The sequence below is a fragment of the Ochotona curzoniae genome, unplaced genomic scaffold, assembly GCF_017591425.1.
Source record: "Ochotona curzoniae isolate NIBS_2020 unplaced genomic scaffold, NIBS_Ocur_1.0 scaffold_4506, whole genome shotgun sequence".
In the NCBI taxonomy this organism is placed as follows: domain Eukaryota; kingdom Metazoa; phylum Chordata; class Mammalia; order Lagomorpha; family Ochotonidae; genus Ochotona; species Ochotona curzoniae.
This window is the reverse complement of record NW_024467119.1, coordinates 71,432,592-71,459,096: the sequence shown is the minus strand read 5'-3', so window position 1 is coordinate 71,459,096 and position 26,505 is coordinate 71,432,592. Positions and strand designations below refer to the sequence as shown.

The 26,505-nt window shown below is 41.3% G+C and overlaps 1 long non-coding RNA gene across 3 annotated transcripts in view; it reads right to left on the bottom strand.

Moving 5' to 3' along the window:
- Positions 1-1,264: 1,264 nt before the first annotated feature.
- Positions 1,265-26,505, bottom strand: part of LOC121147557 — a 27,557-nt gene continuing 2,316 nt past the window's right edge. Inside the window, exons 1-4 of one of the 3 annotated variants that reach the window (XR_005882401.1) lie at positions 26,383-26,470; positions 21,787-21,858; positions 2,206-2,355; positions 1,265-1,687 (exon numbers count right to left, since the gene is read on the bottom strand). This is a non-coding gene — a long non-coding RNA (uncharacterized LOC121147557). Of the gene's footprint in view, positions 1,688-2,205; positions 2,356-21,786; positions 21,859-22,503; positions 22,596-26,382; positions 26,471-26,505 lie in introns of those variants that run through there. The other 2 variants (XR_005882402.1, XR_005882403.1) reach the window with 2 other exon arrangements.

The following is a 26,505-nucleotide window of genomic DNA, read 5'->3' as shown; positions in this document are numbered from 1 at the left end:
TACATGTCAATGAGTGTTGAAGCCTAGCTCAACCCAGCTGACTCCACTATCCAGCCCACACTCATGCTGGCACGTACCATTGCCTATCTAGTTAAGCCTGCCCCCAGCCCTGATTCTCATGTTCACCAGTGAGAGTGGCATCGTATCAGAGAGGTACCCGTTGTTTCCCTATTGGGCCCAATCCCAATCCTGAATCTTGCACTCTCCAGGTGGTTCTGTAGTCTAGCTCAACAATATTTTCCCCCAGTTCCAGCACTTGCCAGCTGATGCTGCAGCAAAGCCCAAACAGCCTACACTTACTCAGGTTCATGCATGCACCAGTGGGTACAGTCAGTTAATCCAACCTGGTTCTCCCCCTAACCCTGTTCACATGCAGACCAACTGATGTTGTGGCTCTGCCTGATCTGCCCTGATCCCAACCTCCTGTATCCCCCCTACTAGGCTCACACCTCCTTCCCAGGCCTCACGTGTGCCTGTGGGTGCTACAACCTAGTCTGGCATGTCTTGCCTCACCTCAGCATTTGCCAACAGATGCTGTAGCCTGGTGTGGCCCAATCTACCCCTGATTCCAGCTTCTGCTGGTAGGTGCTCTAGCTGAGCCCACCAGCCAGCCCCAGTCATGGCCCTAATATGAACTGGCTGACATTGTGGCCCAACCTGGTCTGTCTTACACTCTGTCCTGGTTGTCAGATCTGCCAGTGGGTGTCATGAGGTGGCCCAGCCTGAGCCACATGTATGCCAACGGGAACCATATATTGGTCTGGTCTGGGCTGCTCCCAGTCTTGGCTCTTGTGCTCACCTGCTCTTTATTTCATTATAGCTACTTACAAACATCATAATCTACATTATGTCTGCCTTAATAAGCCTTATAACAGCAGTATTCGATGTACAAAGACCATAAAAACTTTTCATGCATAATACACAAATATACTTGATGGGAAAATTACATTTGTTGCCTGTGGCAAGGCATGGCCTTCAACGACAACCTCAATGAACTATTCAAGATGAATTTGTAATTGACAATACAAATCTTGGTAGTGTCAGGATGAAAACTGTCCCAAGAAAGGATCATTTCAGTTCTTTATCCACTCCTCTTAGATCATTCACTATAGCTGGTGTTTTACTTGAACATCCTTTATGCAAGTCTATCTAAGGCAGACTTCATAACAGATGTGAAATAAAGTGAAGCTTTGGAGACAACCAAAAACACTGAGTGTAGAAAATGAGGGGTGGGCGGCATTTCCCACATCTTTGAGCAGCTGTGTGTTTTGAAGCGTTTTATTTATTTATTTATTTATTTTTAGCATTCAGAAGAAAGATGGCATTTATTCCAAGCAATAAACTTAGCTATTTGCTTATCATTTCAAAATTTGCCTTGGAGAGAAAATACACATTGGCTTAAATTTGAGTTTATAAGAAGATGCCATTGGGAACTCCCACATCTCATGCTGGAATGCCTAGGTTTAAGTCCCATCTCTGCTTCCAATAAATTCCTATTTATGTTCTCCTTCAGAAGCAAGTGATGATGGCTCAAGTACTTGATTTCTTGCCACCCACATGGGAGATCCAGATTGAGTTTATGCTCCAAACATTGGTCTCTTCCAGCTCTGGTTGTTGCATCCATTTGAGGAATAAATCAGTAAATGGAAGATATCTCTCTCACTGTGTGTCTCTCTCTACTTTTCAACTAAAAGGAAAAAAAGAAATATGTAAGAAAGTAGATTTCCTGGGTCTGGCACAATAGCCTAGTGGATGAATCCTCACTTGCATGCATCAGGATCCCATAACGGGTGCTGGTTCATGTCCCAGCTGTTCCATTTCCCATCCCTGCTTGTGGTCTGGGAAAGCAATGGAGGATGACCCAAGGCCTTGGGACCCTGCATCCACATGGGAGACACAGAGGAAACTTCTGGCTCCTGACTTTGGATTCAATTGGCTCAACTCCAGCCATTGTGACCACTTATGGAATGAACTAGTAAATGGAAGATCTTTCTCTCTGTATCGCTTTCTCGCTGTAAACCTGCTTTTCCAATTAAACAAATAAATCAATCTTTAAAAAAAAAAAAAGGAAAATAAAAGAAGTGAAATTGCCACATCGATTCTGAGTTACCTCTTCTGTTGCAGAACTAAATGCAGGCCCAGTACAGGCTTAACGGGCCTTTTATCTAGAGCTTAGCATGTCTGTGTACCACACTGAAATTCTACCTGGGTTCTGCACATAGCTCTGGCTCTTGCTTGCAGCTTCTGGCAATGGCAATTGGAGAGTAGCTGGGTTCCTGTCATCCCAACGGGAGCTCCAGATTGAAGATCATGACTCTAGCTTTGCTCCAGTCTTGGCCTCGACTCTGTGGGCTTCTAGAGAGTGAACCAGCAGATGTGAGCTTTTCTTTCTGTTTTTATCTCTTTCAAATAAAAAGTAAATAAATACAATTTTAAATTTGTTTTATAGATTATATTGGAATACATAAAAGGTTTAATAGAACATCTTTAGTTTATAAACATAAAAAGCAATTTGTTTTTAAATTATGCCTTCTCTAGAACTAGCAGTAAATGGTATATTTAAGTTCAATGTGCCAAAGGCAGTTAGTGCAGTTCAAAAGACGTAGCTTGTAGGCCGGGGGCTGTTTCTACTTAGTGTGGTGTGACTATTATTTGAAGAGACATTCAAAGAGCACATTAGAATAAGACTCTCATTTTGTTTGGTTCTTGTTATCTAAGCAGTCATTTTTCACTCTCAGTTAAAGTTAGTACAGAACATTCTTTAGGACAGCCCCTGCATTCCTAACATATTTCCACAAAGGGCCCTCACTGGAGGCCCCTACTCATTTCATAGAGTCGTTTTCTGAGCATTTTATTAACAATATTATTTGTAGTCATAGTTGCTTCTTATGTCAGAGTGCTAAAATCTCCACATACATTTTCTCATTCAGCCCAGTGAGGTGTTTATCATTATCACCTTTTTCCAGATATAGAGATGGAAGCTCGTCCTTTGAGCAAGTTGACTAAAGTCACAGAGTAAGAGGCAGAGATGGGCTGTTGACTTCTTAACAAGTTCTCTTTGTCTTTTTTTTTTTCTTCATGATACAGTTCCTTAGGCTCTAGGATTTTCCCTCTACGCCCCTCTTCACTCCCCTCTCTGTCACTGATTTCCCCTATGTCATAACAACAGCATCATCCTTCAGTAACAGTCACAAGTCCATCATTCTGCTATTTAAGTGCGTCATGAAATGGTAGGAACAGACAATGATAGAAAGTCCAGCATCCTGTTGTCAAGATAAATTTCAGAGTTTCATTGTGGTCCTTTCTTGTATTCATGAGCAGAGATGCACACTGCAATGTGTTTTCATTTCTTGGTTATGTTCTTTTTGTCTCGATGTAGCTCCTTCTCTTGTAGCTTATGGCCTAGTAATTCCATATCAGATTGACTTATGACCTTGATTCTCCAAAATCTTTCAAGACATTGACTAAGTCACTGTACATTGGGGCCATGATTTATGTCTTCTTAGCAGCCGCACACAGCATTAACTTGGATTGAGTGAATTCCAAGTACTTCCTGCTCATGGAAATGGCCTGTGTGTGTTCTGTGCTCTACTGACTTAAGCACTCGCCTTCTTTTTTAGCGCCCCCTGTGGGGTACACAACATTGAATTCTTGCGGTCTTTACCACCCAGCAGCAGCAGCTTTTATTTAGCAAGACCTTTGACTTGGTCCATGTGACTTGAGTTTTCCAACCACAGTGGGAACTTTAGGAGTAGCATCAAAAAGTTGACAAAGCAGCCTTCTTCAAGTTGCTTTAGTGGATTTTGTCTGATTTAGGCTTTGAATAAATAGAAATTCAAACCAAACTGCATTTTAAAATGATTTCTATTCCTTAAAGTAATTGACACCGAAGTTCATGTTCTAACACCCATCTTTCCTTTTCCCTCTTTTCCAATATGCACCTTCACCTAATGTATTTTTTGTCTATATCTTGCACCACTTAGGAGCTCAGAAGAAGGATACACAATAATAAAATTAACTCTTTGTTAACTACTAAACAATTCTTCTTTGGGGAAGATGAGTAATTTCTTCAATTTGACTTTTCTGGCTGAATTTCTTTATCAGCTCTAGACTGTGATTTTTTTTCTTGATTAAAATTTTCCCCCACAAAAATTAAAACTAAGTGTCCATAAATATAGATGTAAAATTGTATTAATAATGACTTATGCCCAATTAGTCTTTTGGAGTTTACAAAGTAACTTTACAAACAATAGGTCAGTAAGTCACTTAATCCTACAATAGCTATCTGTGGAGGAAAACAAAATGGTACTCAGCATTTATTATCACTTAGATATTGTGTTAGTACTTTACATTTTGGCTCTTGCTTAATCTTCATGCAATGCTCCCAGGCATGTTTTAAATCCATTTTTAAAAAGGTAAAATTGAGGCTACAAGAGGTTCAATATCTTGTTTAGTGTCAAGAAGGCTTAGGATTCAAGACAAAAAGATTCAGATGTCAATGCCCTGTGACCCTAACCTGCTGTGATTGTCCCCAGTGTCACAGCAAACAACACAGAGGCAGGAGGCTCAACGTCCTTGGTGCCTCGGCGTGCTCATGACACGCTCAAATGGGTAAGCCCAGACACCCATTTCCACCCAGGGAACCACACTTGTATCTGAATCCTCTTCTTGAGTTTCTTCCCTAACTTCCTCCATTGCAGACAACCACATCAGCTGATTTCTGGCTTTCTTCCCAGAGTCCAAAAGAAGGTAAAATACTAATATAGGAAAGAGATCTTGTGCCTCCAGGCAGATGAAATTTTCTATTCCAACATGCTTTTAAATACTCAACTACACCTTACATGCCTCCCTGATCAGACCGCAGGTCCAGCAGCCAACCCTTTGTTTGCAATTTCCCAATATCAGTTTAACACAAAGGAAAATTTTGATGGCTTGACTTATGTTTTTGCTTTTTTTTTTGGTTCGAGGTTGTGACAGGAATGCAGACCAACTCCAGGGCACTCTGAGGGTAAATTGGCATAAGAAAAATTTGCTTCAATAAGGAAAAGTTTTGCTTTGTAGGCTTAGAAGAAAATAGGTAAGATCATCTCAAAGGAGAGAAATGGTACATGGATAGAATGAAATTTAAAATGGCTTGCAAAGCAACTACTCTTGGTACCCTTTAAGACCCAGAATCAATTCCATTGCCTCCAAATAATAGATTCATACACACATGCATGTGTACATCTATATATGTACTTGATTACTGAGTAAAATGACATTCATGATAGCAGTATAACCTGAATTTCTAGTCAATTTGGGTATAAATACTATAAGAAATTTTATAAAAGTGAAAGATCTCTAATGTAAGAATTCCTATTAATAGCTAATTTTTAAAGACTTTTAATATATTACTAAGTACAATATGAAAGTTTGTATTCTACTAAAAATTTTACACCAGTCATATAGCAGTTTCCAACATGTTTTCAAATGTGTCTCCTAAAATACAGTGGAAAATGTGACTTATTTACAACTCAATAAATAACTCACTGATATAAAGTGTTCTACGTGTTCTAAAGTAGCAATGTGCGACTTTAAGCAAAGTAGGAAAAACATATAATTGACTAAGTCTAGTTGTTTTCGTTTCTTTCAAAATTTAGCTTTCTTTTGCCTGCCTGTCTGATTTAAGTTAAAGAAAAAAAAAGAAAGAAAGAAACTTCTTGGAAAGTGGGAACTTTGGTCACTTCAAAGTTAACCAAGATCAAAGTCAAACAAGGTCCATGGAATAAGGAACAAGCCTGAATGCAAAACGTGCCACGTTGATGTTGGCTTGAAGTCTTCCAGCTTATGACTTATACCAAAATTTTAACCATGGTTTTCTCAAGTACCTAAACATTGCGTGTTCTTATGAAAAAAGAAAGGTTTGCTGAGTTTCCCCAGAAGATCATTCTAACACAGACTCATCGATATGACCAGGAAATTCATTTCTCTATCGCTGATCGAAGCATTGAAAGCATGAGCTGCTTTGTCTATTGTAACTAACTCCTGATCAATACACACCTTTGATATGCTTTTTTAACTACGGAAAGCATGAATTATGCCTCCCTGCATAAGTAGTTATTATATGTTTCTATCTCTGCTTGACAAATCTTTTGAAGTGGCGTAGTTGCTTTGAATATTTGCAGGTTTTGAGACTTTCTAGCCTCTCCATAGTTTTAGGGTCTGGGGATTTGAGCTTAAAAAAAAAAAAAATGAATCATTGACATGCGGAAAGGTAGTGTGGTCTGTTATTCAAAAGGATGCAATGGGTGTTCTTGAATGTTCTGCTTCACTGAAGCCTTCCTCCACCACACATGTTACCAGGAAAGGCACAGCGTTTTTTCCTTGAAATGGGCCATGCTGTTTCATTTGAAACAGTGTGTGCTGCTGCTGGGTGTTCTGTGGTTCTGTCTCAACAACATGACTCAGAGCTCACATTCAGCAGGTATCAGCCAATAGGCCCTTTGGTATCAGACGAGGAAATAAATCACTTTCTCCAGAAACTCCCATCTGTTTTGAATAGTCCCAAAGATAGATGGCTGTCTGTTTCAGCGTGTATTTAATATTAGAAAAAAAAAAAAAGCTAGTCCAAACAGTTTACTCTCTTTAAGCCTAAGCAGCTAGAGGTCTTCCAGTAAATGCGTAGAACTGCATAACTTGAGAGGCCAGAAACATCCCTTTGACTCAAAACATGCAAAGAAAAAAATAAATGCAAATAATTTCTGAGACTTTGGTGACCTCTAGCGATTCTGAGTGAAAACAACCAAACGGATCTTTTTCCTCCGAGGATTAAGAGGATTCTCCAAAGTCAGAAACTGTGCAAATACATATGCTGTGTCAATTTCCTACCCACTTTTAAAATTAAATGATAGAATTTATTCTTACAATAATTGAACATCAATATATTCTCTTAGGAAAATGCTTATTTTAGTTTTATTGATTGGGTAATTTGAAAGGCAGAATGACAGAATTAGAGGGAAAATAAAAGAGAAATCTTCCACCCATGGTTCATTTCCCAAATGCTTTTCCCAGCTGTGGCTGGGCAGGCTGAAGCCAGGATCCTGCAGAGTCAACATCCCATGTGGGAGACCTGGCTGTCCACACAGCAGCAGAGGAGGGCCCGTGTGCTTGGGTCCTTGAACCTGAGTGGGAGTTCCAGAAGCTCCAGAGTGCTGACTTGTTGGCCCAGCCCCAGACACTGAAGCCATTTGGAGAGTGAACCAGTTGGTGGGGGGAAAAAATCTCTATCTCTGTCTCTCTCACTTGCTCTCTCATCTCACTTTGGCTTTTTTCTATGTTACTCTTTCAAATAAATAAATAAATATTTAAATATATATGAATAGGAGGCCTGGCAATGGCACAGTGGCTAAATCATTGCCTTGCATATTGCCAGGATTTCATACACGTGCCGGTTTGTGTCCCAGCTGCTCCACTTCTCATCAAGCTCCCTTCTTGTGGCCTGGGAAAGCAATGGAGGGTGTCCCAAGGCCTTTGGACCCTGCACCTGCACGGAACACTTAGAAGAAGCTCCTGACTCATGGTTTTTGATCAGCTGAGCTCCAGCCATTGCAGCCATTTGGGGGAATGAACCAGTGGATAGAGGATATTTTTTTCCATCGCTCCTTCTCTCTGTAAATCTGCTTTTCAATACAAATAAATAAATCTTTAAAAAATATATATGGATGGAAAAAAAAGTATTGTTCTCCATTTGTATTAGCAAATTACAAGATAATTTTACGGATATGTCACATAGACGCAACTAGTACATCAACCCAAGGGTATATATATGGTTAACTGGAAACACTTTGGCAGCCTATACACCAGACATGGCCAACACCCAAACATTTCTGCTGGTTCCCTGCATTTGATAGGGAAACCAACAATAAATGATGTTTTATCACTGAGATATATAATAATCACTATTAATTATTTTAAACTTATGCTGGAAAAAAAGTTAAAGAACTATCAGTTCCTAAATAACTCTATTCTGTAAGCATACATAGGTATATGGTTCACACATCAGCCACAACCACTAATGTTGTTGAGGAGGGGGGCAGGTAGCTAAGGTTTACAGGATTGCAAAATCCTGATTGAGACAATCTATATTTCCCATGTCTCAAGGGAAACAATGTTTCTTTGAAAACTAAAGAATGCCCCAGAAGGCCCAGGAAACTTGCCCTTGCCCAAAAAGCCTCACTGCTGACTCCCAACAGCTACTCCTAGCTGCAGCCTGCTATTTCGCAAAAACTTAATATTTTTTTATAATCTTACATAATTGATTAAGGTACAAAGGCTACAGGAAAGTGGGTAAAACAATTGTTTCCAAGCTAATATTATTTTCCCCCTCTACCTGGGGTCACAGGAGAAACAAAGGGAGAAGCCCCACCCAGCCTCCCACCCATCCCTATGCCAAATGTATGCTGGTGGGTATCTTTCTCTTACCTGGTCTGGGTTGCTCCCTATCTTGGTTCTGCACTTACCTGTGGGAACTGTGCCCTGACAGAGGAGTTTCCCAAGCTCCTCCATCAGAACCTCTCCCTATGCCAGATCTTGCACATACTGATGGGTCCATGGGCCAGCCCTACTTGCTGGTCTTCAATCCATTCCGGTTCTTACTGTTGGATGTTTCAGCCTAGCCAACGTTTGTCCATACCCAGACACTGCTCACACATGGCTCAGCAGGGGCAGAGACCTAGCCTAGTCCATCCTACATCTACCCAGGTTTTCCAGAGCACCAGATGGTGCTGGCATCTAACTTGGTTAGGTGCGCCCAGTCCCAGTTTACACTTGTGCCAAGGGAGATTGCAGCCATATCCAGGCCAGAACACAGTCCCCACTCTGGGCTCCGCACTCTCCCTTGGGAACTCCAACCCACCAAGGGTACACTCTCACAGCTCCCCAACCGAGCCTATTCCCAACCCTAGATTACGCACATGCCAGTGGTTGCTCTGACCCAGTTGACTTAGCCCCCTCACCTGTCTCAGCCTTTGCCTTCAATACTGTGGCCTAATGTCCCTGATTCATGCAGACCAGTCGGTGTAATAGCCTAGTTCATGACCTGTGCTCCATCCTGAATTCTGTTCTTCCTTCTGAGCTGAGGTTTGCTCAGCCCTGCCTAGTCCACACCCTTCCAGTTGCAGCTCGGCCCACTCCACATCCTATTTGAGGATGCACTTTCAGGTGCTGCTGTCTTGACCTGCCCAGACTATTGTCAGTTCCTTTACCCATAAGTGATGGTAGGTTCCATGGTCACACCTAGTTCAACCCATCACCACCTCAGCTCGCGAGCTAACCAGCAGGATTCGTATTTCCACAGGGTTTGGCCCACACTTCTCCCATGGAGTCTACCACCAGACCTGGTTCTCTCTTGTGCTGGTTGGTGTCTTGACCCTGCCAAGTGTGACCTCCTCAGTTCCACCACTCGGTCAGGTACTGGCCCCCAGCCATAGCTTCCGTGTGGACTGGTGTGTGGCAGTCAGTGACACTCTGTACTAACAGCCCATCTCAGGATTCCCATGTGGGCTGATGAATCAGTTTGGCCCAAATAGATCTTATGTACTCTCCCCTCCAAATCACCAGGTTTCAGTCCCCACACTTGCCAGAAAGTTCCATGACCCCTGTTGCTGGGAATCACCCAGAATTCATCCCTCATCTACACTCACACTGGCCTTATCCATGGGTGTCCATTGGCAGCAATTACACATCCTAAAAACCCGAGAGCACACTGTCCAGCAGCCAGCAGGCAGAGCTGTGCACCAAATAGGCGCACTGGCCACCCAAAGCCTAGGACTGTTGGCAGTGACTTTGGCACCCCCCACAGCCGCCACACTGCACGGAGCTGCTTTTGCCTCAACCCCGCGGCTGAAGCAAAACTAAATATTAGAGTAAGAGCAAGACTTCTACTGACAGCAGGGGCTACCCAGTCTGTTTCTTGAGCCTCATCCCAGCAGCAGGAAAGCACAGATGCCACGTGGAGAGTGGCTTGGAAAAGAAGATCATGCTTTCCAGAGACCTCTGAGATTTTGATAAGAGGGTTAGTCTCTTTGATTATGAATGCCTTCTATGGTATTTGTAGTAGCTGTGTTTGCATGGCTGCAAACAAAATAAATCACTGCTGGCTAAAGGGAGACAAAATAAAAACAAATAGACAAAATGAGTAGCTTAGTGAGTCTAGGAAGAAAATATTAGAGGATTGTTTTTCCAGGGCCTGGTGAAGCAGAACCAGCTTAAACCACATTCTGCATTTGAGTTCCTTGCTTCAATGGGATACATATGGTCTCTCCTTCATTCTGTTCACCCAAGGGAAAGAGCCCACAAACAGCCAACATGATTTTTACTTACTCACTAGTACTTATTGGTATTATAAAAGTGAAACATTGGGTAAACAATATGTTAAAAATAATGCAAGTTCCATTCTTCGAAACATCTGGGTTGAGACAGTATCAATGACAGGTTCAAAAAATAACAAACAACCATACAAAAATTACAGGTTAAATCAAGGCAAACATGTACTATGTCAATTAATTCCATAATGTTGTATATTGATACTGAGGCCTTGTTGGGGCTTTTAACTGACCAGATCTTTACTCTGTTAGACCTATCTTCAGACCATAGAAGGTCTCCCCAAGAGGCCACTGAACTTATCTGGACAATAAGACGCTGAACTTTATGCTAGGCATGTGTTTGCAAGCAATGAATCTCAACTGAACTTGAACTATGGTTATGCAACAAGGTGGAGGAATCCACCATGGGGGGAGGGGAATGGGAGGGGTGGGGGGAATCCCCAGCGCCTATAAAACTGTACTACATAATACAATGTAAGCAACAATAAAAAGAATATAGGCGAAAAAAAAAATAAAAGTGAAACATTTATTTTATATGATTATGCAGACTATGATGACAGTCTGGTCCACAATGGCCTGCATGTATGAGGATGCTCCCATAATATTATATTGCTAGGGCCATTGTGACTGTCTTAGTTTTGTAAGTGCATGCAAGGTGTTCGCAAAGTGATGGAATTTCATCATGAGCCATTTTACAAAATATAAGCCTATCATTAAGCAGGTCATGACTGGCTTGAAATCCACCGCCCCCCCAGATAGATAATGACACCAGCCAGGTATCTAGCTGATAATCTTGAATCTTCTTAGAAAACAACTTTTAGGTTCTTTCCTGGGGTATATTGTTTTCCTTTTTCTGCAAGCTCAGGATGATTTGCATAATTGTTAACTGGGTAAGATTTAACCAGTTAAATTCCTAAATATCTACTGAAGCTATTGAAATATTATACTATGAAAACCTTATTTTCTTTCTTGTGACATTTTATTATTTATTCTTTTAAACAATACCTGACATGAGCTACAGTTTGCATTGAGGAATGAGCACTAAGGGCATTAATATGTAACTCACGTATTAAATCACACCAACTAACAAGATATGAGTCTACTGACAACATGAACTGAACTGAACATTTGCAAAAGTTTGCTTCCACTATTTTTTCATGAGATCTTCTATTATATAAAGAAAGATGTCAGGACAGGTGGTGGGCCTAGCAGTTAAATTGATTGTCCGCATTGGATTATACAGGTTCTAGTCCCAGTTTGGCTCCTAATTGCAGATTCTTGCCATTGCAGTCCCTGGGAAGCAGCAGCTTGGCTCAAGTGGTTGGGCCCCTGCCACCCACATAGAAGATTTGGATTGAGTTTTTAGCTCCCTGGCTCTGACTCCAGCCCAACCCTGTCTATTATGAGCATTTATAAGTGAACTAGAGGATGGGAACTCTCTGTCAATCTCTCCCAACTAAAAATAAAATTTAAGGACATCAAAATTATGGAAGAATTTCTCTTCTCCTTGCTCCCTAGATCCAGAATCTGGATAGAATGCAAGAGTCAAAAAGGGTGCTGGCCTTCTGTACTGTTGCTCTCTCTCTGGAGAAAATACAGTCAGTCCTGGTGATTTGCCTGACCACATCAATGAGAAACAGATTTGCATAATGCGAGTTTGCTTCAAGCCACAGAAGGCAATGCCATCCTTTGGCATGTTTTTAAGGCTAAAGGATAATTGGATCCTTTTTACACTAGACTGTTACGAAAAAAATATCAGCAGGGTTTGTCTGGAAGAGACAATTAGGGCTCACATCTCACTTCTGGAAGCATGTAGCAAGACTGAAGGGCATATTTGGAATTGTGCTAAACATCCTCACATGATTAATCATGCACAAAAGAGCCCCCTTAGTCATTTGAAGCCAAATTATTTGTGATGGCTACAGCAAGTGCAGTCACTGTGGTCTTCACTTGTGTCATGGAAGACTGCAAAGCCGCTTATCTTGGTCCCCAGCCAGTTCAGCTCAGCCTCACTCAGCCTTAGCTTCATTCCGTTAATGGTTCCTTAATTAGACACATCAAGGCCTTTCCTAATTAAGAGCCTTTTTGGTTACAAGTATCCTAAACCCACTTCAAAACAACTTCATGAGACAGGGGAATTTATTGGAAGGACACTGGGCCACCTTGCACCTCCCAGGCATCAGAAAGGGTGGGAACACAGATTTCAATGAAGTCCAGATTTCCGTTGATGTTCACCTGACAAGTTCATCACTTAGCATGCAAACCTCTGTTGGCAACACCCGCATCGCCACGTACCCCGAGCCGAGTGGAGGGACTAGGGTTATGAGACAGACAAGACAGACAACACACACCACACACCGAGGCTCATTCTTGTGAAGTGAAGCCCTTTATTCAAAGTTGAACTGCTCTTATACAGTCTGCTTGGCCCCTCCCAGGATTTTTCTGATGCTTAAGCAACACCTAAGCTCCCCCGCCCCGCCCCCAGGATAGCAAAAAGGGGAAGCAGGAAGGAGGGAAATTGCAGTCAAGCCAGGGGCTAAATGTATCAGGCCATGATTGCCCTTCCTGTTACACCTTGAGAACCAAGCTAAGCTGTGGGGTTAACCCTTGGGAGACCGGGGCCTACACACCTCAGTCTTCTGTGTCACTCCAGGGGGGAATAAGTTGGGCTCAGTAATGCCAGGTGTCCATGCATTAATTAAGCAAGCCAGGTCAAAATGGTCAAGTCATAAAGCCTACTGACAACCCACCCCTGAAGTGGAGGAAAAATTCTGGGTAAAAACATAACCAAGAAAGTTCTTCTTGGATGCTACTGAGACCTGAAATTCAATTGAATACAGAAAAGCAAGATCGCTTCCTTCTCTCCAGTTCCCAAGGTTAGGCTTAGAGATCTGTTAAAGGCTTGCTCATTCAGCCTGAAGACAGTATGTTCATGTTCTTGCTCTTATACATACTTCAGGATTACTACCAGCTGGGTTGCAGAATAACGCAATAAACTGAATCAAACAACTTTTTTTGGTTTTTTGGAATCTATGAAACTTAAAGTTACATTATAATCTGTTAAGTGTATAAGAGCATTTATGTCTAGAAAATTTCAAACCTTAATCTAAAATAATTTATTGACTAAAGATTGCTAGTTGTTATCTCTATCTTGAGTAATTTATTATATTTTTGCTTGTGGAGCATCTTGCACAGTGCTGAATTAGATCAGAAGTGGAGCAGCCAGGACTCAAACAGTGCCCATATGAGATATCAGAGTTTAGGAGGCAGCTTAACCCAGTACACGACAACACCAACCATGTGTTGCTAATATTCTGATTGGAATCACATTGAATCTATAAATTGCTTTAGGTGCTATGTATATTTTGATAATATTCATGTTTCCAATCTACAAACATGTAAAACTTTCAAGACTTGGATCAAATAGTATCTCTCAAACTCTATGAACTAGGCTTATGTAATTATTCTAAACCATTTGTTGTCATTTTAATTTAATTTACAGAATCTTAAAGAGATATAGCTTCCATGTCAAGAAGCCATTGTCTTTGTTCTTGTGTAAGAAGTGACCCACTCTTCCACTAAAACTAAACCTTGAGATTGCAGCAATTCAATCATATCTGCAGGCCACACTTCAGTTTTCTTGCATCACCACTGTGTTTATTTCCTCTTCTGGAGTCTTAAACCACTCTAACATTAAGGGCTGGAATCAACTTCTTTCAGGCCCTTATTAATATTGACATTTTAACTTCCTCCTATGAATTACAAATGTTCTTAGTGGTTTGCAGAAGGAGGATATTTTCACAAAGCTTTAAAATCCACTTTTCCCAAATTTATCAGAGGAATCACTATGTATAACACCTATTGTTTTATGAAACATATTTCATATTTCAGCTTGTAAGCTGAGATTATTCTTTGTCCAATGGGCTGAAGGCTGGGTATTGTGTTGGCAGGCATGAAAACAGAATTAATATCCATTAGAGCTCTTAGGTGACCAGATGCACTGTCAAGGAGAACTAATATTTTGAAATGAATGTATGTTCCTGACCAGCAAGTCTCAATAGTGGGCTGAGAATGGACAATAAATCATTTTGAAACGAATGTACTGTCATTCAAACTTTGTTTTTCCACTTGTACGTCATGGCACAGTAGTTTTCATATAATTCTCAAGGGCTCTAGGATTTTTGTTATGGTGAATGACACTGGCTTCAACATCAAGTCCCTGCCTTATTAGCTCCCAGCAAGAGAGTTAGTCTAAAGCTGTGAAGCCAGTACTGACTTCTCTTCTCCAGTTATGGAAGTCCTAGATGGGATTTTCTTTTAACAGAAAGCTGTTTCGTCGACACTGAAAATCCCTTGCTTAGTGTAGCTTCTGGTCTCTTAACTAGGCTTAAGGAATGTTGTGGCTGGTTTGAGCTTCTCTACAGACCACTAAGTTTTTTTCTCCATATCAGCAATAAAGCTGTTCAACTTTTGTTATTAATATGTTCTCTAAAATTTTAAATTTCCTTTTGTGACGTTTTCACTTGCACTTACAACTTTTTGGCACAACAGGACTAGTTTATAGCCTATCTTAACCTTTGTCCTCACCAAGATTAATTATCTCTAGCTTTTTATGAAAAGTGAGAAATATGTTTCTCTTCCTTTCCCTTGAACACTTGAAGCTATTGTTGAGTTATTAATTAGTCTAATTTAAATATTATGGAGAATAGAGATGCTTAAAAAAGGGAAGAGATGGGGGACCAGCATGATAGTGTAGTGGTTAAAGTCTTCATCTTGAACTCACTGAGATCACATATGAGCACCGGTTCTAATTCCAGTGGCCCTGATTCCCATCCAGCCCTCTGCCTGTGGCCTGGGAAAGCAGTCAAGGACGGCCCAAAGCTTTAGGACATTCCCCCTGCTTGGGAGGTCTGAAGAAATCTTTTGGCACCCAGTTTCATATTGGCGTAACGCCAGCCATTGCGGCCTCTTGAGGAATGAACCATCAGATGGAAGATCTTCCTCTCTGTCTCTCCTCCTGTCCATATATCTGCCTTTCCAATTAAAAATCAGTAAATCTTTAAAAAAGAAAGAGGAGAGGAGAGAGAGAGAAAGAGAGAGAGAGAAAGAGAGGAAAGGGATGGGATTGAGTGGTTGGTGGAGCAGTCAAAATGCACAAACACCTGTTGATTAAGTTCATCATCTCACATGGGCACGATTCACAGCACCCAAATACAATTACAATACTAACATGAAGTTCACTAATCAAAAATCACCTTAACATGTATAATGAAAAAAAATTTGGAAATCTCTTATGCCTGATCAGCATACAACAGACACGTAAAATAATCACACATTGGAAAGTAGTACCAAGAATTGACAGGGTTGTCACAAACCTTGGGCTGTTGAGTTGTGAAGCACAGTAGAAAATTGGGTGATGCGTTGAGTTTTGTCTGTGGAACACATACTTCTCTTACCCTTTGTACACATGAACAGATTGTTGCCTCTGTCCCTAAGTCCAAATTTTCCTTCTAGATGCCAAATTCACTGATTCATCTCCTTCCTTTCATTTTCCACATACACATTCCAGAGAATTTAAAATTCAATATATTCAGAATGAAACTCACAATCTTCCCTCTAGTTCACTTCCAGAATTTTGCCTCTACAAATAGGGACACTCTATTTCTAATCATGCAAGCTGGAAACACTGGAAATAGCCTTTGGTCTCTATCTCATCCCACATCTTAGTCAATTTTCTGGTGCTATAACAAAATGACAATTTGTGTAATTTATGAAGAATTTTGGCTTATGGTTCTGGAGGTTCATGTGCATGGTGCTGGACTTTGCTCAGTTTTTTATGAGAGCCATGTGTTGATGAATGTGTTGCAAGAAAGTAGGAAAAACAAAAGTGAGTGTGAAGAAGGAATCACAAGAGCCACAGAGTGAAGAAAGCTCACAGGCTTGTTTTATATCAACCTGTTCTCATGACAAGACAGCTACACGAGAACTGCATGAATCCCTTCATGATCTGTTGGAGGCCCCACTGCCTCTCACCATTGTTGCATGGGAGACTTCAACATATGCTTCTATGGGTCAAACCTTACTTAAGACACAACATCTTATTTATCCAACTAAACACAAGACTGTATAATATTAAGATATAAAAAGGTATTGAATCACTTCAACTAGCTCCATGAGTGCTACCTTAACTAAAATAGTTGATTTTACTATCATCCCACTTTCTCCTTACTTATTATCAGTAGTTTTATCACCTCAAAATAATTTCTCCATGGTGTACAGTGTGACTTTATCTTTCCAATGACTTATCAATTGTCCATGAGATGAGGCTCTAAATCCTAACTTAGTTAATGATCTTACTAAACACGATCTTTAACCAACTCTTTTGACAGTACACTTCCTTCTCACACTCTGCTTTCCAGCCATGAGTGAGTCCAGCGCATTGGAACAAAGTATACCTATTTCAGATACTGAAGAGACATGCCTCTTCTCCCATCCCTGCATGTAACAATGCCCTAATTTTAGCTTTTAATATTTGCTGCTCCAAACAATAATAGCTGCTACAGCGAGACATCCACTTTTGGCCTCTGAACCTAGTATTGCAAGACAAAAGTGGCAGGAATACTCAGATCTATGATTTTATAGTTTCATGAAATATCACCAGTCTCCTGGACCAGATATTAAGAAACTAAAAGTCTATCACTAAAAATAATTCTTATATATTTTCTTATTGATCAACTACACTCAAAATTGATACAGTGAGGGAAAGAGTGAGAATATCATCAGGAAAATTGTTCCTCATACGATAGGCTTGTGAAGGCATGGGAGGTAATAGTGACCTACATAGTCACATTAGGGAGTTAGTATTTCTCATGGAGTTCCTCTTTCCTTGCCTATTTGCTGATTTTTTCCCCTATGGGCATAAACTGGGGTGGGAGGGTTAGGAAGAAAAGTGGTCAAAGCTTTGGGAACTTAATCAGCGCTGGCACAACAAATGATGAGCTAGGGCCCAACCATAAATTCTTTTTTTTCACTCCAGAACACTTGCTGATTTTGGAATACCTAATAGGCTGGGGAGCTAAATTAGGAAACAGCAAACTCCTACTAGAGGAAAGGAGTCTGCTATAAAATATTGATGCATCTCTTCCTCAATATATTCCCCATTAAAGCTACATGGGTAGAAGATAAAATGCAAAGCTTAATATATCATGCATACATAGAAAATTACTGGACATGTAAAGAGGAAAAAAAATGTGGCAAATTGCCAAAATTAGAAAGAAAAACAGCAATGTCAATGTACTTAATGTCAATGATCTATACATTATAAAATTGTTAAAATAGTAAATTTGAACTTATTCCTATTTACTATAAATAGCTAAGACACTAACATTTAAATTTTGGAGTCAATTAAAGACTTTAAAATAACTGTTAAGCATAACCAAGAAAGCAATACATATTATACATAGCACAAATAAAATAAGTGAAACAGAGCCTATAAAATAAAAGATGCATTGTAACTTGAAAAACTGAATATGTAACAATAGAATTAATTCATTCAGTACATGAATCACTCCAAGGAGGCACAAAGTCTACAACACTAAATTAAAAGCTGTAACTATGTACTGTTGGTAAGAGACAAGCATTAAGGACATTGACAGTAAAAGACAGAAAAAAACATAGCATATGAATAGCAACAAAATTTGGTTATTATATACATTTTAATATCAGTCTAAAGAGAATTTAATGAAATAGACATTTTTAAAAAGAAATGTTATTACCTTTCATAAAAATGAAGAAGTTGGGGCCAGTGCCATATATAGCAGGCTAATCCTTGAGCCAGGGCACCAATATCCCATATGGGTGCCAGTTTTAGTTCTGGCTGTTCCACTTCCCTTCCAACTCCCTGCTAATGGCCTGGGAAAGCAATGGAGAATGACCCAAGTCCTTGGGCCCCTGCACTCATGAAAGAAGCTCCTGGCTCCTGGGTTAGGAATGGCTTAGCTCTGGCAGTTGCATTCACTAGGAAAGTGAGCCAACAAACAGTAGAAAGTTTCACCTGGATCTCCCACGTGAGAGCAGGGGCCCAAGTATTTGTATCACCTTCCCCTGCTTTTCCGGGCACATTAGAAAGGAGCTAGGTGTGTACTTTGCTAAGGAAATTGATTCAGTGGAATTCAATTGAATCCATAATTTAAGGAAAATAAAATTTTTAATAAAGAAAACTCCAGGCCTATATCAGTTCTGTGTCCTTGAATTTAGTCTAACAGAGCCTAAGCTATTATAACATTTGAAGAATAAACCAACCAGCAGAGGAAAGATCTGTGTCTCTCAGTGTCTCAGAAACCAGGAACAGAATTTCAGACTGGGTTCTCTGTTAGTATCATCTGACTAAACATTTTACATGAAGTTCTAGGCACTATAAAACAAATAAGTGTTTTTTTATAAACAACTGTAATTCACAGATCAACAGAATTACATATGTTGTATATTTTTAAAATCCATAAAATATTTTAGAATTTATAAGGGAGGGTCCGGCACGGTGGCCTAGCAGTAAAAGTCCTCTCCCTTAACACGCCGGGATCCTATATGGGCGCCGGTTCTAATCCCAGCGGCTCCACTTCCCTTCCAGCTCCCTGCTTGTGGCCTGGAAAAGCAGTTGAGGACGGCCCAAAGCCTTGGGACCCTGTACCCACGTGGGAGAACCGGAAGAGGCTCCTGGCTTCAGAATGGCTCAGCACCAGCCATTGGGGAGTGAACCATCAGATGGAAGATCTTCCTCTCTGACTCTCCTCCCTGTACATCTGCCTTTCCAATAAAAATAAATAAATCTTAAAAAAAATCTAGGGGAATATTAGCAAGATTCTCATGTATGAAGTTAACATGAAAAATCATTGCACACACTATCAACAAAATCCTTTCAAAGTTTAAAAGAACCCTCTTGATGAGAGCATGAATGTACAAAATAATGAGTAATTTTTTTGCTGAGTGCATGTTGCTGCTCTTACCACATACCTGGCTCTGGGTGCTTTATAAAGTACAAGGCTTCATTTGACTCGTGATTCTGATGGCTGAGTGGCATGGTGCTGGAACCCCGGTAAGGATGTTCTGGTTATATGACTCAAGATGGTGGAGGAGTAGAAAATGAATCAATCACAAGCAGACCAGGTCAAGCACATGCACAAGTCACAGGAAGTATAACACGTTCCTGTGAGACAGCAATAAGTGCCTTCCAGGGTGATGCCCTGGTATTTAATTATCACTCATGAGAACATATCTCTTCAAGTTTCCACCACCTCAAGTACTACTTCACTGAAGGCCAGGCTTCCAACGCATGAACCTTTGGGGAGCAAACTACCTCCAAACCAAGGCAACTTCTATACAAATAAATATAAAATATTGATGAGAAGAATTAAGGAATTAAGCAAACCAAAATAAATGGCAAAAGATATTGTGGTTATGGACTGAAAATGCAATACTAATAAGACTTTAATTCTGATCCCCAAAGATTCAAGAACTCAATGCTATCACAGATGAATGTCAAGGTGGAAATTTTAACAGCCCCCTCCAAAATATACATGAATACAGGTGTCTTGAAAAAGAAGAATGAAAGAACAAGCCTTATTCTGTAATGAAGGTATAAGTCAGAATAAGATGTTGGCACAAGAACAGAAAACTGGAGAAATGGGATAAAATAAAGCCCATATTACGTAGTCATGTACCAAATCGGTAATGGTTTCTTCCATAATTTAGTGGCTAAAAGATAGTCATTCTTTCATTTTTCTTTTTAATTATTTATACAAAGGGACGAGACTTCATGTATTTGATACATGCAGTCTTAAAACATGAAACTCCCAGCTGTAGGCAATGACCTAAGTTTCCTTGTACACCTAAGCAAGTGTACACTTCAGGGAGAAAAGTAGCCAATAGCTGATAGGCATTCTGGACCTGGTGAATGTCAACTCTGTATTAACTATATCAGTGTATTCCAGTGAATAAGGCTGGGCCAGGCCAGGCTAATCTAGGCTGCAGCACTTGCTTGCACAATTGACAGCCAATTCTAAGATGGGGCTTAGAAGCGGTACTCGGGGATCTATCGACTAGGACACTAGTATAAGAGAGGGTTGGTCTTGGGGTAGGCAGGGCCAGGCCACAGCACCTGTGTGGATCAAGTCTGGGTGTGGGCATAGCTGGGGTTCTTGGGGGTCACTCCTACCAGGCCGCAATACCACCCACCAGCACACACGAGGCTGGGTCTTGTGGCAGTACATGCTGTGCTGGGCTGCAGAGCCTGCTGATGCATATGAGAACCAGAACTAGGGACCAATTCAGTAGGGGCTGTTAGGAGTCAGCTCAACGGGCCCATGCCATCTGATTCCTAAGCTCAGGGAAAACCACCTGAACATCTGATCTGGCCTTGGGGGACAATGGGGGACTGGGCCACACCCATTGCTGACTCTGCGTAAGCAGAGACAACATCCCGGGATGCAAGTGAAGGACAGGACAATTGGCCTCTTACTCAACAGAGGAACTTGAGTACCTGAGCAAAAGGTGGAAAGAAGAGCAGGTTGAATAATGCTACAGGCTAAATTCTCCACTAAGTATCTATGGCTATGGACATACTGAAACATAAACAGCTGGCAAATATAGGAAGTGGTACCTCATACCTGGATCAATGAAGCCGAAACTGTTTCAGAACAAACAAGACTACTCAAGTGATACCTTAGGACATTCTTCCCCCTCCACATCAGGAAATTAAGGAACCACCTCTGCCTCCTGATGCTGATGTGATCTAGAGGCAAGGAGTGGTGCCACATGCCCCCTCCCCATGTCATAAGAGGGAGAGTGGATCTTTTCTCTCACCCACCTCACCTCCACCCCAACCTTCATCCCTTCTCATCCCACCCAGAGACCAGCAGGGGTCCTACCTTATATAGTGTTTATTTAGAGAACCATGTCAACTTCATCTTTGCATTGTTAGAAGGAAAATGGATTAACATCCTTGCATTTAGCCTTAAACGTTGTCCTTTATTGACCATGTTTATCCTTCAAATCTCAGTGCTGGCTCTGGACAGCCCTCCACAGAGCTCCATGGCTGAGTTAGGTGCCCCTTCTACATCCTGCAGTACTGCTCTTTTGTTCACTGCAACACATCATCTGACACTTTCTGGTGCTGTGGCTTTCTACTTTGTCTCCCAGTTGAACTGCAAATTCTTGAAAGGAAAGTTCAAGAATTTTCCTGAAGGTTGTGTCTCCAGCATTTAGCATAGTGCCTGTTAGCTGCTTGTTAACCATTTCTTGAGTGATTCAAATAAAGGATAAGTTGGAACTATCAATGTAATGCAGAAATACCAGGAATGATTCCTAACTTGAGAAAGATAGCACAAGGGGTTTACTGAGAGACAACTGGAAACAGTTGGTCACTACCTACCTCACCACGGAGTGAAGACAGCTCTGATTGCTTAGGCATTCCTGAACTTATCTCCAAAAGACATCATGTTACCTTAAAATCGAAAATGCAGAAAATTGGAACATAGGTTAAATCTCATCACTAGAAGATCTTTAGTGAGCCTTCTAATTACATTTGATTTTCAAACTTAAGTGCACAAAAAGGGAAAACAAATGAAGGTGATAGATTGAATTGGTGCTTCCAATATCCCCTGCCTTGCTGTACATATTTTTTGTGGCCTCACCATTGTTCTTGCAGGGCTACTCTCGGGAAGAATTTGATTTCTTTTCCCGCTAATGTCAGCCTGTGTCATTGTTTTACTGACAAAGAAAACATAATCAGGGCTCAGTGTTGTGGCTTAGTGGCTAAAGTCCTCATCTTGAGTGCACCAGGATCCCATATGGGTGCCGGTTCTAATTCCTGCAGCCCTGCTTCCCTTCCAGCTCATTGCTTGTGGCCTGGGAAAGCAGTCGAGGATGGCCCAAAGTCTTGGGACCCTGCACCCACCTGGGAGACCTGGAATAAGCTCCTGGCTCCTGGCTTCAGATCAGCTCAGCTCTGACCATTGCAGTCACTTGGGGAGCAAATCATCAGATGGAAGATCTTCTCGTGTGTCTCTCCACCTCTCTGTATATCTGGCTTTCCAATAAATAAATAAATCTTTTTTAAAAAAGAAAATATGACCAAAATGACACATACCATATATCACCACACATAGATGCTGTCTGAACAGATGAATTAAAAGCTGGTTTTTCATTTGCCCATTTTTCCTTTCTCTCTGTAACAAGAACAGTATACTCCAAGCCTCGGCATTCCTGTCCTTCCCCTGCTCTCAGTCTTCCATTTAACCTATAGAAAGCAGATTGATCCTCTGGCAGACCCACCCGGCATGCCACCACCCTCAGAAGCAATTTGAGCTTGAAATAGTTGGGAGACTACTAGTTGGTGAAATTATTGTTTCCCTGTTCGATGCATGTCTCGGTTGATGGATCCAAATCTACTTTCCTGATTTACAACTTTGTGCTTCATGTGTTTCATCTTTGTCTGTGAGCATCCTATAATAGTGGCTCACTCAATGATAGTAAGATACGTGCAGACCAAGGATATGCGCTACCAAGAAATTGCAGTGACACTAACTTCTTTATGCTCAAAAAGCATTTTCTTTAGGCACAGATTCAAAATCACGAAAAGATATCTGGTTCAGTCTATCATATTTGCATAACATATCTTATGGTTAGTATTTTATGGAGTGTTAGGATATAAAGGGGTCTAGGGAAATGTCTAAATGGAAAAAGTATAATCTGATGATACTGTGGGTTGCATTTTCTGGGCTTACATTTCCCCCTCAGTTATGCAGATTTACCACCAGAGGGCACTGTGCCACTCTGCATCCACACACCCAGTGCGTGACAGCCAGTTCCCATAAAGTGTGTCTTTCAGGCTTCGCCTTTCTTTAACCAGGCCAGGCAATGCAAATACTTGATGTGAGCCAAAGGAAGCTACAAACCTATATTAACCCAAGTTTACTTCCCACTCTTCAGGAACAGGAAGTAAAGGGATGAACTCTTATGCCTATAAAGCTGTATCATGAAAAATAACGAACAAATAAATAAATACATAAATAAGATCTGATTAGCTCTTCCAGTTGACCACAGGGAAAACATCCATTGCTCTTCTGCAGTCCATGGTCACGTGGGTGGCTTCTTGCGTCATCTGGTGGCCCGTCCTGAAGACAGATGTTAGCTGTCTGCCCCTCTGCCTCTGCAGGATATCCTCTCAGTTACTGAGGGGACAGGACCCACAAATACAGACAACCAATGGCCCAGCACACCCTGAGACAGATGTCAATGAAGTTGCATGGGAAGGCCAGGGAAATCCCAAGAATGACTAGGAGTTGTTTCAGTGGGGAACAGAAGGAACAGTGAGAACATCTTCTTAGGAGCCAGTTAATTCAGATAAAGAATTGGAAACTCTGAATTCTAGGCTGATTCTCATTTTTTTTTTCAGGCCATCCCTAGCAGGGACTTTGCGCTGAGAGTAACCTGAAGCTGGGTCATACCACAGGTATACTGTGTCCCAGGTGCTTGGTGGTAGATGACTGCCACACGCAGAGCATGCCCTCCTACAAGTCCAGTTGGGAGCCAAAGGTGGTTGCTGTGCAGTATGGTAAGACTTATGACAAGAGAAAAATGGGGAGCATAAAAATCTAGCACAGAGGCGCCTGAGACTTAGGAAGTCAGAGAACACTTCTTGGAGGAAGTCCTAGTTAATTAAAATCCCAAGCAGCATTGGAGTAGGTCATGTAAGCTGATACAAGTGTGTGCATGGTAGGACTACAGTTCAATAGAGTCAACCAAATCTTATTTCCGTAGATCCAGTTTTGGGACCTCATCTTTCCAGTGACCTATTTTATTGTGAATCTTCGTGCCCTTACTTTCGGAAACAAGATTTCCATAGTCTGTTGTGAGGACGATAAGTAACTGTTTCATTCAACTGAGAAGAGAAAGAATATTTTTAAGGCTCATGCAAATTTCTCTCCCGTTATCAGTATAAACTCTAGTGTAATCATTCATTACCACTCAGGTTAACATCCACAAGATCTCCTTCATTAGGTAATCTCGTCACACCATTTCTGCAACCTGGTGTCCAACTACAGATTATATTTTATGGAAGGTATTGAGTTATTGAAAATTGCGACACTTTTTGTAGTGGCTTTGCATGAATTATCAGAGTGCTTAGAAAGGCTCTGGTTTTCACAACTGTGCAAGGTTGTGCTTCTGCTGTTCACATTGCCTGTTCTGAGTCCTGCATCCGCAGGCTCCCCCAAGTGCACCTCAGCTCCCAGTTAAACCTCAATCTCAGGCGCCCCCTCTTAGGGATGCTTACCTGGTGTATATCTTCCTCCTTGCCCTAGTGTGCATTCTGTATATTTTTTCCTCTGTGTCTCACTTTCAAGAAGCTGCAGCCATCAGTTTCTTACATGGTTTTTTGAAAAACAATTTTTAGGAAAATGAGATATTTGACTAACTGCTTACTTTGCAAATTGATAACCTGGGTCAGGCAAGAAAAACTTTCACACAAAATTGTTTTTAGCAGACAGCAGAACTTAAGTATTCAATCATTGAAAAACTTTTTCAGAAGAGTTCAAATAAAGTAATTTAATTTTATTGGTTTTCATTTTGCCTCCTTCAATATTGATTTTGCCCAAACTTCCTATACCACACATTTAAAAATGCATACTCAATTTCTTTGAGAAAAAGAGAGAACAAGTGAGACAGAAAAGGAGCGCTTCCATTCATGGATCCACTTCTCAAATAACCACAATACCAGGACCATCTGAGACTACTCAATTCAAATCTCTCCTTTGAGTGACAGGAGCCCAATTAATTGAGCCTTCATCTCTGCCTCTAGAGTGCGCTCCAGCAGGCAGCTAGATTCGAAAATTCAGGAAAGCCATCAGAAACTGGAACCAGAAATGAAGATCTGCAGAGAGGAGAGACAAAGATCTTCCATCTGCTGGTTCACTCCCCAAGTGGCCGCAATAGCCAGAACTGAGCCCATTTGAAGCCAGGAGCCAGGAGCTTCTCCTAGCTCTCCCACATGGGTGTAGGATCCCAAGGCTTGTGGCCATCCTCTATGGCTTTCCCAGGCCACAAAAAGAGGAGCTGGAAGGGAATCAGAGCAGCCAGGATCAGAACCGGTGCCCATATAGAATCCCAGCACATGTGAGGCAAAAGTTTCAGCCAATAGGCTATCTACCACACTAGGCCTAACATCACGTTTTAACTTGCCTTATGACAAGATTTTGTTTGACAATTTCTTTTTTGCCATATTTACATATATTATCTTGATATTTCATAAGGTTACTAAGTGAGGCATATTTTGAAAATAAATAACTATTTGCACGGCCATGTGGGTTCTGATATTTAATCCAAGCTCTGCTTCAATAAGACTTCTTGCATTTTGAGTCACTTAAATTGCTGGGTGTGTGTACTGAGTTTGAAGTGTTTTCAGAAATCAGGCTATTCAAATAGCAGTTAACGTTTTCAGGTGCATTTATTTGAAGCGTAACAGTTTATCTGCAGGGTGAGCATCTGATACCTGGGGATCCCTGTGTGCCCTATTGGTGGCGTACCTGGCTTTGAGCGCCGGCTCTGCTTACTGCTAACACACACCCCGGGTGGCTGTCCAGTACCTGGATCTCTCTCTGATGCTCATGGGGAAACTGAGACCTGACTTCAGCCTGGCACCATCCCGCACTTTGGGGATCTTGGGGAATAAACCAGTTGGTGAGAAATTGAGAGACTGTCTGTCCTCTAAGTCTATCTCTACTTTTCAAATCAACAAAATTAATTTTCGTCTTGAACCACATACATCTCCACATAAAGAGGGGTTCGTAGCCTGCATGGCTGTGCCCATCTGCTGCATGCTGTGACCACAGGCCATTGTATTTCTCCTTCATCCTCTCATTGGGTAGTCTCAAGACTGCCAGCTTGCCATGCCCACTTAAATTTTGCAAAGACAGTTTCACAATTTTCACAAGCAGCAGTCTGCTCCTTGAAATGAAGATTTCCTTACCACGTTCACTGTCCCAGGTAACCGGACCATATATCTTGGTTAACAGACACTTCATGTCTTCACATCACTTTTTAAAATGCCAGCCAGGCCTAAGGCCTGATGGTGACCTCAGAAGGTGGGCCT